At 42.9% G+C, this 19,508-nt stretch overlaps 1 protein-coding gene across 15 annotated transcripts in view; it reads left to right on the top strand.

Annotated features, from left to right (window-relative positions):
- The window catches only part of SV2C (synaptic vesicle glycoprotein 2C), a 312,143-nt gene that overhangs the window by 113,543 nt on the left and 179,092 nt on the right, over positions 1-19,508 (top strand). For 12 of the 15 annotated variants that reach the window (XM_045021369.1, XM_045021381.1, XM_045021379.1 and 9 more), the window contains one exon: positions 8,356-8,407. The exons of 1 other annotated variant lie outside the window; for it this stretch is intronic. The gene's annotated coding sequence lies outside the window, so the exon portion shown is untranslated. Of the gene's footprint in view, positions 1-4,701; positions 5,079-6,104; positions 6,198-8,355; positions 8,408-19,508 lie in introns of those variants that run through there. 2 more of the 15 variants (XM_045021383.1, XM_045021382.1) reach the window with 2 other exon arrangements.

Below are 19,508 nucleotides of genomic sequence, written 5' to 3'. Positions count from 1 at the left end.
GCCAAAGGTGCTGAGCATGGGGTACAGATCCTGTCCTCATCCTACTTTTTCAGGCATTATCAGGGGCTAATTTGAGGGGAGAGCTCAATAAAAGTCCCTGCAAATGCCCAGGGGGTCCTTAAAAAGCAAGTAACCCTTTGCACTAAGAAGGTGGAGATCTGAGGAAAAACTGTAGGAAAAAATAAGAAAAAATTAATGAGGGTGTGGTCAATCTACTGAGGCCCTGAGTCATAGCCTGCTGCACCTTTGGAATGGTGAGAATTCTGGAGGGGCTGTTCACTAGACAGAAAAGTTCTCTCGAGACTCATACTAGCCAATCAATACATCTCACTTTGCCTGCTGTAATATGGCGACTGAAGAACCCATCACTGCTGAATATATGGACCCATCCCTGCAAATGAGAACACAATCTTTTCAATCTCTCTCCATATGGGAATTTTTCCAGGCCCTTGATCATTCTCATCTCTCTTCTCTGAACCCCCTCTAGTTCTGCAATATCCTTTTTGAGATGGGGTAGCCAGTTCTGCATGTAGTATTACTCCAGATGAGGCCACATCATTGAATTACATAAAAGGCATTTTTTGATATTATTTTCCATCCCATTCCTTATGCATCTGAACCTCGTTTGCTTTTTTTGATCACAGCTGCACACTGAGCAGAGGTCTTCCTTGAGCTGTCTTGTAGGTCCCTTTCTTGAGCTGATACAGGTAATTTAGAACCTTGTTAAGATATGTGAGTAGTTCAGTTTTTCCCCTGCAATGTGCATTACTTTGCATTTATCAATATTGATCTTCATTTGCCATCATCTTGCCTCCATGCTGCTCCACCTTGCTCATGTGTCTATCCAGAGGTTTTAATTTTGTAGATAAAGTCTCACCTTTTCAGAAAAAAAAAATTTGTATGAAGTCAGTCTGTTATGGCAGGGTGTGTCTCAACGCTCTCAAATAGAGCTCTCCCTGTCTGACGGGGTAGGAGAGGAACAAGATGGCTGCTGCAATGACCTGCACTATTGGTTATAAAGGCCTTTTGGGCCTCTTTTTGCTCTTTGGTCTGAGCATGATTTCTTGTCCTTAGGACTTAGATATGACCTACAAAACCGCTGTACAGTTCCAAAACTTATTCTAATGAAATTTATCATGAATTTTTCCTTTATTGGCTCACAAGAAACATGTCTTTCTTCTTGGTCACTCTACTTAAGCAAAAGATTTTCTTTTGAGGTACTTTGTAAAATCAAATAAAATACAAGGTGCATTTTGTATTCAGAAATATAGCAACTTTAATTAGACCATAATGAATTGAATGGGAGACATTTGCTGCATTTCTTGCTTATGCAGTGATAATGACTTTGCAATACCTCCTTTTGTTGCTGATGAGAAAACTTGGCAATCTGTTTTGTTTCCCTTTGAATATTATTGTATATTCTAAATTGCATTTTCATGGTGTGTTTTTTTTTAGATGATCAGAGTTATTTTAGCTCACACTTCCGACTGAAATTGTTACTGTCCTTGCAAGTAATACCTAAGAAGGACTAGAGGAAAAAGGATTTTTTTCTCTATTTTTTCTGTTTGTTTGCTTTGTGCATTTGACAGCACTATGTATATACTCCCATTCACTGTTTCCCCTGGGTAGTCATCCAATTGCTGTTTGTGTGAGTCTTTCACACGCAACAGAGGAGAGAAGAGACACACTGCAACAGAGGAGAGAAGAGCATTTTTAAAAGTAAGAAAACATGAATGAAAACCCAAAAACATAGGCAGGAAGGCTCAGGGGAGGCTGCTGTGCTTGAAATTACTTTTAATTGTCTAGAAGACTTGGTATATGTGAAAGCCTGCTGGGGTTCCCCAAATTGTGAGTTACTGGGTCACCCCTCTTAGCCTCAGCAAGTGAGAGCTTTGCTATTGCTATGCTATGTCTCAGCTCCCTGACACATCAGTTTGGCAGTTCGTGCCAGCATACTCTTCAGGACACTGTTAGTCCAAACCTTGCCTAGCAGGTAACAATCTGGAAACCCCAATCCCTGAGTCCCTCAGAGAAGTCTTTCTGAAGCTCCTTCTTATGGTCATAGTCATAAAACCTTATCAAATTAATTGTTCCTTTAAAGAGACAGTACTCAGCAACTTGTTATATTAACTGAGGTTAACAAACACTCTGTTTCAATCAAAGCACCAAGATAGTTTGTAGTAAAGTAAGTTTATTAATAAAAGGACAAAGGTGGAAGTGCTATCAAATATAAGGAATAAAGATAGAAATGGTTACAAACAAAAGTAAGAATATACTTCTAAAACTTGAATCTAATGTAACAAACTACAGTCTTTTGTTCAAAGAAGTTTCTCACCAGTCTTTCTGCTAGTATGACTGACCAGTTTTTTTAGCCAGGACACTTCACAGACCTCAAAATACTCAGTTCCTTTGTCTCCTCAGGTGATGGATAATTTAGGAATTTTCTCCCTCTCTCTTTATAGTCCAGTAAACCTTTGAAGTGTGTTCTTCTGAAATATATTCCCAGATAAGTAGGGCCCTACCAAATTCACGGTCCATTTTGGTCAATTTCATGGGCATAGGATTTTAAAAATAGTAAATTTCATGATTATAGATATTTAAATCTCAAATTTCACAGTGTTGTAACTAGGCGGGTCCTGACCCAAAAGGGGGCTGTGGGGAGAGTTGCAAGATTATTGTAGGGGGAATTCGGTATTGCCACCCTTATTTCTGTGCCACCGCCAACAGCAACACAGATGTAAGGATGGCATGGTATGGTATGGTCACCCATACTTCTGTGCTGCTGCCTTCAGAGCTGGGACCTCAGCCAGCAGTCGCCACTCTCTGACTGCCCAACTCTGAAGTAATTTGGTATTGCCACCCTTCTGTGCTGCTGCTGACAGGGTGCTGCCTTCAGAGCTGGTCACCTCTCCAGCAGCCGCTGCTCTCCGGCCACCCAGCTCTGAAGGCAGTGCAGAAGCAATACTGCAACCCCCCTACAATAACCTGGCATCCCCTTACTGTGACCCTCTTTTGGGTCAGGAACCCCAGTTTGAGAAACACTGGTCTCCCCCATGAAAACTGTATGCTAGGGTAAAAGCACACAAAAGACAGATTTCATGGTTCGTGATGCGTTTTTCATGGCCATGAATTTGGTAGAGCCCTACAGATAATGTTCGTGTCCCCTGCTGGATGTGGACACCATGCTCATTCCTCCCCTGCTAGTAATTTCTAAAATGCAAATGATCATTTCCTGCAAGCTCTGATACAAATGAATTGCCCATTGAATATGGCCACACCAGTTTGAGGCGCTGGCCTCTTTTCTTTATCTGGAGAAAAACCTGTTTATGCCTGGTTTAAACCTATTTTAGCCACATATTTCCAGAACATCTGTAAAATTCTTTGTGGGTTAACTATACATAATTCACAAAGGAAGATTAATGATCAGTGTTGTTAGTTTTTCAGTGATATTACATGCCATCTTTTGGGTAAAGATCATGACAACAGTGTGCCATCTGTCACGGGGGTGCTCTTAGGGTCACAGTATATTTAGCCAGTATTGCTAAGAGACCAGAGGGTATTTGGTACTGGTGTCTTTCTTTGTTGTCTCTAGCCCCTTGCTATGGATCTTATTTGTAGCTGAGCCATTTTCTTTTCGGGTAATCTAATGAAGGGTCTGTTGAACTACCTGTGCGTTGTCTGTCTATTGAAAGGATTCCTTATTGAAGGAACTTCTATCTGCTCTCTTCACTGTTTCCTCCCCTTCGTTGTGGTGATGCTATATGCAGATCAGGTGTCAATTATACCCTAGTTCTCAGTGCAGGACAGGGTGGGTCTGATTCTCCATCAGTTACAGCTGGTGTAGTCATTGGCACCTTTGAAAGGTGAGTGTAAAATGCAGATACCCATTCTGCAGAAGTGTAAATGACTACACAAGCTGCAAAGCAATGGACAATCAAGCACCATAACTTTATTTAAACTGACTAAAGACAAGGGGATTTCTTTAGCCTCTCCTCATAAGTCATGTGCTCCAGCCCCCTAATCATTTTTGTTGGCCTCCACTGGGCTCTTTCCAATTTTTCCACATCCTTCTTGTAGTGCGGGGCCCAAAACTGGACACAGTACTCCAAATGAGGCCTCACCAGTGCTGAATAGAGAGGAATGATCACATCCCTCGATCTGCTGGAAATGCCCCTACTTATACAACTCAAAATGGCATTAGCCTTCTTGGCAGCAAGGGTACACTGTTGACTCATATTCAGCTTTTCGTCCACCGTAACCCCTAGGTCCTTTTCTGCAGAACTGCTGCCCAGCCATTCGGTCCCTAGTCTGTAGCAGTGCATGGGATTCTTCTGTCCTAAGACTAGTATAAGAAGTCTAAAGTCACTGGACTGCAAAGAGAATGGGGGTTAGAGCATGGGGGGGGGTGTCCCTAAACTGTAATGTCTTTTGGGGGACATGTCTGTACAGCACCTTGCACACCAATAGCATTGTGATATAATAAAAGGAGCAGCCACTCAAAAACGCTTGGATTGTTAAGAGCCTGCTCCTGGCAGCTCCTAGGCAAACAGCCTTTCACACAGGCTTCTCTGCTATTGCCTTTACTGAAATATTAACTTCGGGACGAAGTGCATGTGTGTGTAGATGGGTGTGGATTCCCCCCCAGAAAAGGGGGGCGCAGTTTAAGGGGGGGTTTCCCGCACAGCCCAGGTGCTGGCTTGCAATGCCCCAATCGCGTCCCGGAGGAGTCTGTCTGCATGCGTGAGCCGAGATTGCCCACTCCCACGCCTTCAATTATTGTTCGTGCGCTGCCTCCCCCCAGTCTCTGTGACTCCGCTTTCCCCGTCTTTACCTCCCTCGCGCTCTCCCGCTCCAGCACTGCAGCAGAGGGAGGACTGCAACGTGCAGCCCACACAGCCCCTTGTCCGCCCCTCCGCTGGCTCTGTCACGCCTGGCGACTCCTCCCGGAGACGCCGCCGCCAGCAGCAGCGCCGAGCCGAGCCGGGGAGGCAGGAGAAAGTGACAAGCTCCGTCCGCACGCGGGAGGCGGCTGCCGCTGCTCCGTGCGGGCACCCCCGGGCGTCGGTGTGTCCTCGCGGGTAAGTGGCGCGCCCGAGAGTTCATGGGCGGCAGCGGCGGCTGGTCCTGCCTCCGGGGCAACTTTCCCTACGAGCCTGCGTGTTTGAGGAGCTGCAACTTTTCCCCGGCGCCCTGCGGGAGCCGCGAGCGGCTTTGCTCGCCGGGGCAGGCAGCGGGTGGGCTGCGGCGGGGGATGGTTTCCCGGGGCGATCTGACTTTGGCTGCGGGGGATTAAACAGTCTGGGGCGGCTGCCGGGCTACAGGGCGCTTCTCGGTACCGACGCCAGGTTGCCTTTCCCCGGGGTGGGAATTGCTTTGCAACTCGCGTGCCTTTGAAACCGACTCGCTTATAAGCCTGGCACAACTTTTGCGTGGCGGAGGGCAGCGATTGCAGGCTCCGTGCTCAGGAGGCTTTAGGGACGCAGTGGGAAGCTGCAGAGGTGCTGGGGGCAAAGATGGTCCGGAAGATGCATGAAAGGCTGCGGAGGAGACAGAGGCTTTCAGATGCGCGGGGTAGCATGTTGTGTTTCACCCTAAGCGAATAGATCAATGATAACCGTCAGATCGTGCCTTTGAAACCCGCCCTGCCTTCCCCCTTCCCAGGCGGCATGCAAGGAGCGGGGCTCAGATTGGCTAGGATGTTTTGTAGTGGGGCCCCTCCCAAACTGCCTCTTTTGCGGCTTCGAGGCGAGGATTGGAGTTTCCTGAAGCGTGCAAAGTTGTTGGTCTCCAGTTGCTTTGGGGACAGATCCTGAAGTCCCTTAATTAAGTTGTTGTGTGTGGGGGTGGAGGAGGCTAAGCCCTGGCACAAGTCCCAGTGAAATCCCTGGGGAGTTCCAACCAGAGGGCAGACTGATGCCTCCACCCGGGTTGGTTTGCGGGACTGCAGTAGGGGAGGGGTGGTGTCCGGAGTGAGGAGCGGTAAAAAAGAGAGAGGGGCCGAAACAACGTGCTGCGTAGCCTGGGGCGCAGGCAGAACTCCCCCGGGAAATCCGCGCGCGCGCGTAACGCCCCCTTGAAGTCCCCTGGGGAGCTCTGCGCGTGCCTGGGGATGCAGGACTCGCTTGGTGCCCATGGAGTAGGAAGCTGGAGGGCTGAGTCATGCTGGCCGGGGCGGCCACGTAACATCTGTGCGCAAAGTGAGGCGGCCAGATTGGGGGGAAAAGGGGAAGGATGCAAATGAGGTGGCAGGGTGGAGGTGGTCGTCTCCTCAAAAGATGCTGAGCGCGCCCAGAGGCTCTCGGGGATGGACAGCCTCCAGCGCTCCTTCCCGCAGAGAGTTAGGAGGCCGAGACATGATGAGCGTGTACGAGGAGCAGGGGATTGCAGGGGGTTAGCACAGCACGGGGAACCCTACACAGACAAACAGATGGGGGCTGTGGCCCGCCTAGCCTGGTTTGGGCTGCACTGCACTGCAGTGCCGCGAGCTAACAGCAACTTGTGCTTGGAGAGGAGGAGGGAAAGGGAGCTGTTCCTGTGTCTGTAGGGTGCCACGCTCTACTCACCATCAAAAGGATTTTGCTCCATACGATGATTACACATGGATTCGGAAATGGACAGGTTCCTATTGAGGGATCTTTACAAGCAACTCCCTGTTTAATTCACAGTTGAGGACAGAGGATTTATGGAAAGGATTAGCTAGCACAAACAGGACATAAAGTTGTAGCCATAGATTCTGTGAAAGGAGTATAGTTCTGTGGAATCGCTGTTGTTTTCCTGTATTGCCTTGGGAACTCCCTGTCTTTCATGAAAACATGCATTATTTAAGTTTTGTGATGAATTTTCTTTGCTTGGAAGTGTGGCGCTTATGGGAACTGGAACTTCCATTATGCTGTTATGTAAAATATTCATTGTTCTTTCTGTAGTTACGCATTTATTTCCCATTTCCACTGAAAACAAAACACCATCAGACACATACTCCAGCCCTCTATTCCCTGCTGTTTATTGAATTTTAACATTTACTGAATCTTGCTAGTTGCTTTTTTGTCTGTATCATACCATTTGAAGACAGGCAGACTTCCTCTTTATAAATTCCAGGGAAGCACAGAACCCTATTCAAGTACAACCATAATATATTTCAAATGGATTTTTGTATAGATTTCTAGGAAAGCTTGCCATAGGCCATATATTGACAAAGAGACAGTTTGCCAATTAACTTTATTGACAGAGCTAGTGCTGACAAGCATCTTTAAAAGAAACCTGTACAAGAAAAAGGAAGAAAAAAGCTTTAAGGTCTTTATTTTGGAAGCTTTTTTGATATTATTAAAAGATGACCCTGAAGATCAATAACCGCAGACAAGGCATTGACTTTCTCAAACATCAGCCGGATGTAAAATCACATATCATTGGCTTCTGAAAAAATAAATTTTTTTTTGTTTATTATTTTATCACAAATGAGGCCAGAACCAAGCACTTTCTGATTATATACTGTATTCGAGAAATCTAATTATTTTTTTATGATGCAGTGAAATGAAAAAGTTGTTTTTTCTCAGTTCTCAGCAACATGGAATAAACATGCCACATAGTAAGATCATCCATAAAGCTTGTAGTTATACTCTTAAAATGTGATTTATTGCAGATGCAATAAATGATGTCATAACATGCTATATGCATGACCAAGACCACTATAAAATTGTCAGTTCAAAATACTGTATATAGGCTTGCTTGGTCCACAAATTATTATACAGTAATGCCTAATTTTAAATGAGTTTAAAAGACAATGCTTTCCAAAGCACAGTAAGTAAGCATTTATTCTCAGGGGCCCAGAGCTCCCATTGAAGTTGGTGGGAGTTTTGCCATTGTCTTCCATGGGATCGGAATCGGGCCAAATATGGTGGAAGTGTCTTTTAAAAAATAAAACTCTTTTTGCATAATTAATACTGAATTAGTGAAAAAAAATTCTGAATCCTGTAAAAACTGTTTTTATCTAGTAGCCTAATCACTTGGGTTATATGTTGCTGAGAATTTCTTGTGACCACATGCATCACAACATGCATATCAATGCTTGTTTAAACAAAAGCTCATCAATTGGATGAAATATCTTTTCAAACCTATGATGGAGAACCTGCTGCTGCCATGGTATTATATAGCACACAATGTTTTCATCTTTAAACAGATAAGGAATAATTTTTAAAATGTTGCAATGGATTGAATTTGGGGCTTGATTTCTTTAAGTGTTTATCCGTAATTTGCTAAACTAGAAATTTCTGTTTAGATCATTTTTATTAGTGTGTCTGAAATGTTGAGGGTAATAGTGCTAAGAAAACATTAAATCAGATTTTTAAATTTCTGTTTTAGATTAGAAAACAGCTTCAATTACTGAAGAAAATATCACTTCTGCTTTAAAACTGTAAGTTAAAAGATATGAGTAGCATTTTTACTTGATGAAATATTTATTTACTATAAAGTTATAAAAATAGGATTTAGTAACCTCTTAATTTAGTGGATCAGTACTCTTTTACAGGAGTTATAAAGATTAAAAATATCTATTTTTGTGGAAATGCATGCACTGCCAGACTTTATTACGCCATTTGTGCTCTGTATACAATTTAAATTGTTTGAAAAAGATAAATATCTGTTCATTAAATACAATCAAGCAAATATTTTTACAGGGTTGGTAATATTTTTACAGGGTTCTTTAATGGGAGGACAACAGTGACAATTATAAAAGGTAAATTAAGCAAAGTATCTTTATCTGTTCTGAATCATGTTTGAATTCTCACTTCTCCTCCCAATCTTCCCCCCAGGCAAAGAAATGTTTACATAACTCAGGCATAACCATAAAATTGCTGAAGATTCTATCCAGTGTTCATCATGATATCAAAGTGTTGTTTGATCTGAAATCCTATCAAAGTCTGACTGCATTTCTGCCAGCCAGCAGTTCGCATTAAGGCTTTAACACAAAACAGCAAAAGCCAGAAAATAAAAAGCTAAGATGGCCATTCCATCCCTAACTTCTAACTGAGCTAGGAATTTATAATGATGATTAATAATACCAGCACTTACAGCACTTTTTGCATGTAACATTGCACAGATCAGAGATCCCTGCAAAATATATGCACACAGTGCTTCTATATCCTGGGAAATTTCCTGGGATTTCCCAGGATATAGAAGCACTGGAAAAAATTTTATCTGGGAATTTTTCAGCAGATTTGGGAAATTTTTAGCACTAGGTTGGGAAAAGTTGGCATCATGATATAGAAGCACTGTATGCACAATGTGGTAAGTTAAGGACTTATATCCATTTGTGCCATAAATTAAGGTAAAGCAGCATCTCTTCCCCTCCTCTACAGAAGCTCCCCTTTGTGGTCAGGTCTCTGCAGGTCTCAGTATGTGTGCTAGGCTGGAAGAGCGATCTGCTCCCCACAACTCTACCTGTAGGTTTCTGATTGGAAATCTGTACAGTAATTAATGCTGTTGGTACCAGTATTGACTACTTCCTTAGGCTTTTGTTTCTATAGGTGCTCAGCCCAAGGTAACGAGCCTATTTCTGGAGGAGGGATATCTGGGGAGCACCAGAGAGGGAGCTGGCTACACAAAACATCCCAGGATCCATTGGATCTGGACATGACATCCTCTACAGATTGTCAGCCCTTGTGGGTCTTGAGACGCCATCTTCTCTCTCTGTGATGCTCTAGTGTAAACCTTTCATTTCGATAGGAGAAAGTAAGTACTTATTCCACAAAGTAACTGGGCTTGGCACTGTGGAAACTTGCAAGGAAGACTCTTTCCTCAAGCTATGGAGAGACAGTGCTGCTGCTCCACCACCACTGCTGCAGCCTCCCAGCTGAAGTAGTGCTCATGGTTGCTGTGCATCCGCTCTTGAGGTGGGAAAATGGTGAGTGGCTCTCTGGATCTGTCCTTGCTACTCCCCAGCCTATGGAGTGTAGGGGGCTAGCGAGCACAGCTTTACAGCACACAGGTTGCAACTCTTTGACCTCTGGAATCCTGTATTTCCTGGTAGTTGGTTCTATGTCCCTGGCCCTTCATGCTAGAATCACAAAGAGGACTTAGGTGTTGTAATGCTGAAAATAGCAACCACCTAGGCTCCTTGCTGCCCAGTGGAATTCACAGCCTCAAGATAGGCTTCTCATACAACATATGGGAAGAGTTAGGCACCTAAAAAAGGGATTCTCAGAAGCCAGCAGGCTGAGCAGGGAGCCCCTAAGCTAGACAGGAGTGAAATGAGGAGGAAAGGGGCAGGGGATTGGGGCCCAGATCTATGAAGGGAGCTAGGTACCTAATTCCCACTGTCTGGGCTGTAAGCGCCTGACTGAGGAAGGAGAGGCAGGTGCCTCTTCTGCTCAGGATTCTCTGCCATGACCCCTCTCCTGGAGTTAGGTGCTTAAGGCAAGTTAGCCCTGTCTCACAAAAAAGACAGGGAAAGAGAAACACACCCCACCTCACCCCATTATAGCCAATAGCCCAGTGGATAGGGCACTCAGCTGGGATGTGGAAGAGCTGTTTTCAAATCCCCACTCTGCCTGATCCTGAGCAGGAATTTGACCCTAACTCTCCTACCTCTTAGAAGAGTGCCCTCACCACCAGGCTATTGGAGTGGTCAATCTCTCCCATTGGAGCTGTTCCACTTTGTATTAAATGATATTTTATTGGGAGAGAGAGAGAGATTGATTCTCTGGTTCAGTGGTTAGGGCACTCATCGGGGATGTGGGAGAGTTAGGTTCAAATCCCTACTCCAATACCTAAGGCTACAGTATTGTCCATTGCTATGGGACTGTCCTCTCAACATGCACACACAACTACCTGAAGTCAGACATTCAGAAGGCTGAACAATTGTATGCTCAGAGAGTACACATTGTGCAAGTCAGATCGTGATTTGCCTCAGTGATTTCTGTTCTCCATTGCATTGAAGGTTAACATGGTACACTTCCATATCCCATTTGACATCTTACCGCACATACTAGCATTTTAAAAAATATTCTTTTCTTTTCTCACTTACCAAAAGTGATTATGCTGTAAGGAGCAGCATTTGGTTCTTAATTTGACATGGATGTAGCCAAGTTATACAATTAACTAGAGTAATACTACATGCATAATTTTTATGTCCATAGGTGGACTATGCAGTTTAAGGGATACCGTCAATCTGAAAACTATTCCATTGCACAAAATTAATTAAAGTGCTTTCAGATACTATCCTGCTCCCCAAGCCTTCCTGTAAATTTTTGAGGTTTTACAATCACATGTTCTTGTTTTTGTTTTTTTAAATCTTTTTCTCTTTCCTGTTTGTATATAAAGATCGGTGGGAACTATCTAACTGAGTTTGTGAGGGAAACTGTGAAATGGATTATACACAAAGGGCCGGGTCTTAAATATATTTAGGTGCCTAAATCCCATTGATTTCAACAGGAGTTAGATGCTCGAATACTTTTTTAAAGATCTGTCCCGAAGTGCAGCCAAATGTATAAAATAAACAGAAAAAGAAAAAGATACTTCCCCTTTAATCCCTTTCAGTTACAGTAAGCTTAGGTATGAGCTTGCAAACTTTGAAGTGAGTAGTCCCATTGAAGTCAATGAAAGAGGCCAGCAGGGGAGGGGTGTGTCCCGAGGGCTCAAGACGTGTTGATTTAAACTCCTACGAGTGCTGGATTGACTTAAAAGCTGCCCTTTCCTGATGGGGATGAATACCCTGCCCTGCTGGAGCTTACCCTGTGGATGCATATTTGTCCTGAATCAGGTCCACTGTATGGGGAGACTTTGGCAAACCAGCAGAGTGCTTGAAACCACTATGGCTTATTGTTAAGGGCGGCCTAGTCAGCAGGCTGTAAAGTGGCCATGCAGCTTGACCAAGGCAGGAGGGGAGGGGAGTTTTGGGGTGCCACAGAAAGGGCAGCTTGACCCCACGTCCTTCCTGATAAGAATTGTGTTGAAGTTGCTGATATGTCCCAGGAATGTCTATTGGGGTCTCAAGGCTGCAGACTGTGGAAAAACCCACACCTGGTTAATCAATAATCAAAAGGAATTTCTTGCTTGATCATTGAAATGCTTACTTAACAAGGTTTCTTTAAGGGACATGTCATTCTATTACTAATGTATAAATAAGGGGGAAAAGCTTGAGATAGTGGGACTCGTTTGGGGACTCTTCAGGACTGGTCTCTCCCTCTGGATGCATCTTGTGTTCCCCACCGGCAGACGGGCTGCCGCTGTGCCACTCGAGAGCCACACTCAGCTTCGGTAATTATCGAGGGTTGGGGGTGTTTTACTAACCTGTTGCGGATGTGTGTAAGTGCTTGAGACTAAGTAAAGGTTAGCTTTAAGTGAAAGCATTCTTGTGTTGTCCTGTTTGTGCCGGCCATCTATTGGTCGGACGGCCGTGTCTCCCCTGATTTATTTTCTGACACCCCCTCGCACAGAGTAAAAGTTACCAAGAGCTTTGGGTTGAAAGAACCCTGGGTAACACCACAACCTATAAAGGACTTTTTGGAATCTTTTTGGATGATAGTTGCCATATACATTCATTGTATTGTTAGCACTTCATCAGTGCTCTAAATTGTCTGAGGCCACTTATATCTTATAAAGATATAAGTGTGCTAGAATCAAGAACACCGATTCACCGGTGAGGCAGAAACTTATTTATTAAATTGCTTGGCCTACTGAGGTTGAATGTTCTAGACATTGGATTATTCTTTTGGAAAATAACTGCTAGAGGTAGGCCACTGTATGTTACCTAGACTTAATTAATTGTTTGCTTTTCTTTTATGAATTGAAACCTCCATGCTCCCAAGAATGAGCTGTTCCTTTTAGGGCTGTCAAGCAATTAAAATAAATTAATCACGCAATTAAAAAAATTCATCGATTAATCGTGCTGGTAAATAATAATAGAATACCATTTATTTAAATATTTTTGGATATTTAAAATATTTTCTACATTTTCAAATATATTGATTTCAGTTACAACACAGAATACAATGTACAGTGCTCACTTTATATTTCTTTTTGATTAAATATATTTGCACTATAAAAAACAAAATAAATAGTATTTTTCAATTCACCTAATACAAGTACGGCAGTGCAATCTCTTTATCATGAAAGTTGAACTTACAAATGTAGAACTATGTACAAAAAAACCCTGCATTCAAAAATAAAACAATGTAAAACTTTAGCGCCTACAAGTCCACTCAGTCCTACTTCAGCCAATTGCTCAGACAAACAAGTTTGGTTACAATTTGCAGGTGACAGTGCTGCCTGCTTCTTGTTTACAATGTCACCTGAAAGTGAGAACAGGCATTAGTTCGCATGGCACCATTGTACCTGGAGGCTCAAGATATTTACGTGCCAGATGCGCTAATGATTAATATGTCCATTCATGCTTCAACCACCATTCCAGGGGACACGTGTCCATGCTGATGACGGGTTCTGCTCGATAATCATCCAAAGCAGTGCGAATTGACGCATGTTCATTTTCATCATCTGATTCAGATGCCACCAGCAGAAGGTTGATTTTTTTTTTTTTGGTGGTTCAGGTTCTGTAGTTTCTACATTGGAGTGTTGCTCTTTTAAGTCTTCTGAAAGCATGCTCCACACCTCATCCCTCGCAGATTTTGGAAGGCACTTCAGATTCTTAAACCCTGGGTCGAGTGCAATAGGTATCTTCAGAAATCTCACATTGGTACCTTCTTTGCGTTGTGTGAAATCTACAGTGAAAGTGTTCTTAAAATGAACAACATGTGCTGGGTCATCATCTGAGACTGCTATAACATGAAATATATGGCAGAATGTAGGTAAAACACATCAGGGGACATACAGCTCTTCCCCAAAGAGTTCAGTCACAAATTTAATTAACACATTATTTTTAACGAGCATCATCAGCATGGAAGCATGTCCTCTGGTATGGTGGCCGAAGCATGAAGGGACATGCAAATGTTTAGCATATCTGGCATGTAAATACCTTGCAACGCTGGCTACAAAAGTGCCATACAAACAGCTGTTCTCACTTTCAGGTAATATTGTAAATAAGAAGCGGGCAGCATTATCTCCCATAAATGTAAACAAACTTGTTTCTCTTAGCGATTGGCTGAACAAGAAGGAGGACTGAGTGGACTTGCAGGCTCTAAAGTTTTTTATTGTATTGTTTTTTGAGTGTAGTTATGTAACAAACATCTACATTTGTAAGTTACACTTTCATGAAAAAGAGATTGCACTTCAGTACTTGTATGAGGTGAATTGAAAAATACTATTTATTTTGTTTATCATTTTTACAATGCAAATATTTGTAATAAAAAATTACATAAAGTGAGCACTATTCTCTTTGTATTCTATGTTGTAATATAAATCAATATACCGGTATTTTCAAATGTAGAAAAACATCCAAAATATGTAATACATTTCAGTTGGTATTCTATTGTTTAACAGTGCAATTATTTGCGATTAATTTTTTGAGTTAATCGCATGAGTTAACTGTGATTAATCGACAGCCCTAGTTCCTATTTCTTTCTGGCCCAAAATTGGCACATAACCCTGCAGCTTCTTACAGCTATCTGGGAGGGCAGACAATATGTCATCTCTGTGACTAGGTGAGTGATCAGTACCGCTGCTCACATGGAGCTGGAGTTTTCAAGGTTGTTCCCAAATAAGAAAAGTGGTGGTACAGGGTGGCGGCAGAGGTGGGGAGGGGAACGGACAGAGGAAATTCATATTCATATTCATATTCTGTATTAATGTGGAACACTTAAGAAGTTTGTTACCAAAGCAACAGAATAATAGAATAAAGTTCAGGGTAACATGTTATAAAGAATAAATGAGAAAATATTTGGAGAGCCAGCCAAAAGTGAATGGTAAAAGCTTGTAAGCGTGTATAATTAAGGTGTTGATCAGGGCACCATGCACCTTATCTGTGGCACACAGGGGATGTTATTGATGTGGCAGTGCTTCCCTGATTTACTGATAATCGCGATGTCTTTAGTTACACACAAAGCTAATTGTTTTCCAAAACATTCATTGTGATGAACGTGAATATGCTATGACTGTGCAGCCTTTTTAGATTCAAGGGACTGCTGAGGAGCAGGATTGATTTTTATGCAAGGACAATATCAGTAAAAAGTCAGAGTGCGAAAGATTAATATCAAATCATCGAGGGGGAGAAGTGAAAGAGCTAATAAATTAAAAGGAAATGATTCCAGACGGCAGCTTGGCTTGACTGACACCTCAGTTTCCCTTGCAGCCTTATGGAGAGATAATATTGTTGCTTTAAGGCTGACAAAGGCAACAATAAGTGTTGGTGAAAAGTTTGGAACAGTCTGAATCTTTCACAAAATTGCCTGTTCATGGGGAACTGAGCAAGGTTTGGTAATGTCCAGAAACCTGAACTTAAACTCTTCCTTTTGTTTTCTAATATGCAGTACACCTCTACCTTGATATAACGTGACCCGATATAACACGAATTCGGATATAAAGCGGTAAAGCAGTGCTCCGGAGTGGGGGCAGGGCTGCGCACTCCGGTGGATCAAAGCAAGTTCGATATAATGCAGTTTCACCTATAACTCAGTAAGATTTTTTGGCTCCTGAGGACAGCGTTATATCGAGGTAGAGGTGTATTACAACATATCCTTCTTTGCCACATTAGACTGTGAGTGTAATGATGGTGTTCCATCTAAGAAAGCCTGGAGGTAACATGGGAAGGTAATTAAACATGCTATGTACTCTCTGCTAGCTAAGTGTTCGATTTATCAAACAAAATTGCAACTCAAGGTTGGAAGGGAACGGTTGGAATTGTCATTCCTTAATAAATCTATCCCTCTATCTACAGAGGTCCTTACATGGCCCCTGTTGCTGTAGTATCGAGCACTTTGTTTAGAAGGAGGATGTAGATATGTTTGTGCGAGATGATAGTTTATAGACACTCCCTCCTAAGGGACAGTATTATGAATACAGGCATTTTGAGATGTTTTGTAAGCAGGGGTGGAAAACACAGTGTAGCTGTGTGCTGCAGTTTACCACAGAAGCTCTCTAGTTTGTTTTATTCAAAATTTCATTCCTTTCTCATTCACTGGTTTGTTGTTTAATGAACCCCAAGATCATTTCCTGATGTCAGAAGTGCTGAATGAGAAGGAGACTGCACTCATTTTGAGGTCAACTCCTGTGTGTGAAACTGCTGCTCCACCTGCTCCCCTTTCCTCTGCTTTCAAACAGAGAAGAGCAGAGGCTCTTGTATGTATTTTGTGAGCACAATAGTAACTCGATTATCTTGAGAAGGGAAGATCATTGCAGAGGAAATGCAATAGGAAACATTTTTATTTAGTTATTGGGCAATTAAGACTCAATTTTTAATAACTATGCAGAATCCTCATGTCCTCTACATGTTTCCTTTTATGACAGTTCCTTTTTATAGTCTTCTCCCTTTCCCACCCCTTCTAGCTTCTAGGTTTATACCTTCAATCCCACTGCTTGACAGGTATGGGTCATGACAACATCACTTAGGAGCCATATTGTTCCTATTGTGCTCCAATTTCATGATACAATTCCACTCTCAGGGTTTCTTGACTTCCCCCCAGAAGGTAACTGCGCTCATTCCTTCTGCCTTGTGTACGACAGCACAACACTTGCTTTGACAGCACTTCTAATATGCTGTTTGACTGGCAGCACTGACAATCAAATCTGTGGTCCCCAATATACAACAGTTTCAAAATCAAAACACCAGACTAGTCCTAAACCTCCCTTTCTTTAAGTGTATTGTTTGTTATTGCTTTGTTTGTTTTACTCATGATGCCAGAAATGTGGATTGTTACAAATCCGCAATCACAGTTAATAATATTACCAGAGCTGCATGGTTTTGTTTGTTCTTTGCATATTTTAAATATTCCTTGTTAGCAGACTACTGAAGCTACCCATTCCACATGCTGGTGTTTAGACATCAGAGCCCTCTCCCCTTGTCCTCAGGGAAAGAACTTCCATTGACTAAGTGGGAATTTGATCAAGTGGAGAAGTTTTGTTCCTTTTTGTTGATGTCCTTATGTAAACAGCTACTTTAGGTTTGTAGGTTTGTTACTGTTTCTTGTGTTATAACTGGATGAATGGAATACAAGGAAGGAACTACAGATATGCAACATAAGCCAGATATTTGAATCTGCAGCTGAGTAGCTGAAATTGCTGTATACGTTTCCTGTGTGTTACCACAGAGGAGACTCAAACCAAGACCTGTCTCTAAGGTAACATCTACCAATGAACAGAGGGAGCCTCCCACCAGTGAAGCAGGGAAGAGTTGTGATAGACTGGTCTCTATTGGAAGCTGATGTTGACATATTTTTCTAGTATCTAGAAACATGACAGATTTTTCTTTGGCTGCTGTCAGAACATCTCCATATACTGTACCAGGTTGTGGGGAGAAATGAGTCAATTGTTTTGGATATATATTTGAGTAGTCACTTTTTTGAAAGCTGATCATTTAAAGATTCTTTTAAAGGGGAGAGAGAGTAGAATGGCTTGCTCATGTTCCAGGAATTTGAGGCTAGCAGGTAATAAATTAAGACCACCAAGAGTTTAGTGGAAATAATGATAATCTGGGCAGCTGGAAATACTGAACCAGGCCCTACAGCCTCTAAGTCTGGGTTGAGTAAAAATAGTGTGTGTCTTGTTATTTTTAAAAATAAATTAATGGTGTTAAATGGCAGAATGTTTTCTGGAATGAAATGTGTGGCTCTCATCTCACCTATACCATATTGCAATATGGACTTAGACCTTGGGGAGCAGAACACTTTTCAGGTTGGCAACTAGCCTGTTTTCAAAACAAACCATTTTAAGAGGTTCCTCTAGGCCACTTCTGAAAGGTTGCTGACCCCTGCTCTAGATTGAAAAGTGGTTTCATTTTAGTTCTGCTGCTTTAGAGCCTGTATGACTCTAGATATCAGAGTACTGACTGTGTGTAAGGCTACGATTTTGTCACAGAGGTCGCGGAAGTCATGGAATCCGTGACTTCCAAAGACCTCTGTGACTTCAGCCCCAGTGGCCTGGGGTTGCAGGGTCCTGCCACCTCCTGCAGCGGCAGGGAGCTGTGAGGTACCCCCGCAGCCTGAGGCAGTGGGCCCCCAAGCTCTGAACTGCCATGGGCAGTGAGGGTATCCTGCAGCTCTCTGGCTGCTGTGGTGGGGCAGGGCAACCCTGGAGCTCTGAGCCTCCAGGGGTGGGAGTCCCAGAGCTCCCAGCCACTCTGCAGCTGCCCAGTCCCTTCTGACTTTTTTACTAAAAATATCCATGACAAAATCTTAGCCTTAAGCATATGTAACCCATGCTTTCAATATCCCAACATTGACCCTCGGTACTAATTACCAGTGGTCGCACGTTATTGACCTATTGACTAAATCACGTTATCCTATCAAACCATTCCCTCCATAAACTTATCAAGCTTAATCTTAAAGCCAGAGAGGTCCTTCGCCCCCACTGTTTCCCTCGGTTGGCTGTTCCAGAATTTCACTCCCCTGATGGTTAGAAACCTTCGTCTAATTTCAAGCCTAAACTTCCCGACTGCCAATTTATATCCATTTGTTCTCGTGTCCACATTAGTACTGAGCTGAAATAATTCCTCTCCCTCCCTGGTATTTATCCCTCTGATATATTTAAAGAGAGCAATCATATCTCCTCTCAACCTTCTTTTGGTTAAGGAAAACAAACCGAGCTCCTCAAGTCTCCTTTCATACGACAGGCTTTCCATTCCTCGGATCATTCTAGTGGCCCTTCTTTGTACCCGTTCCAGTTTGAATTCATCCTTCTTAAACATGGGAGACCAAAACTGCACACAGTACTCCAAATGAGGTCTCACCAACGCCTTGTATAACGGGACTAGCACCTCCTTATCTCTACTAGAAATACCTCGCCTAATGCATCCCAAGACTGCATTAGCTTTTTTAACGGCCACATCACATTGCCGACTCATAGTCATCCTGCGATCAACCAGGAATCCGAGGTCCTTCTCCTCTTCCGTTACTTCCAACTGGTGCGTCCCCAGCTTATAACTAAAATTCCTGTTAGTCATCCCTAAATGCATAACCTTACACTTCTCACTATTGAATTTCATCCTATTACTAATACTCCAGTTTACAAGGTCATCCAAATCTCCCTGGAGGATATCCCGATCCTTCTCCGAATTGGCAATACCTCCCAACTTCGTGTCATCCGCAAACTTTATCAGCTCACTCCTACTTTTGGTTCCGAGGTCAGTGATAAATAGATTGAATAAGATCGGACCCAAAACCGAACCTTGAGGAACTCCACTGGTAACCTCCCTCCAACCCGACAGATCACCTTTCAATACGACCCGCTGCAGTCTCCCCTTTAACCAGTTCCTTATCCACCTCTGGATTTTCATTTCGATCCCCATCTTTTCCAATTTAACCAGTAATTCTTCATGCGGTACCGTATCAAATGCCTTACTGAAATCAAGATATATTAGATCCACCGCATTTCCCTTGTCTAAAAAATCTGTTACTTTCTCAAAGAAGGAG

This window comes from Mauremys mutica, chromosome 6, assembly GCF_020497125.1.
Source record: "Mauremys mutica isolate MM-2020 ecotype Southern chromosome 6, ASM2049712v1, whole genome shotgun sequence".
Lineage (NCBI taxonomy): Eukaryota > Metazoa > Chordata > Testudines > Geoemydidae > Mauremys > Mauremys mutica.
The sequence above is the reverse complement of the archived record's forward strand: the minus strand, read 5'-3'. Positions and strand labels throughout refer to the sequence as shown.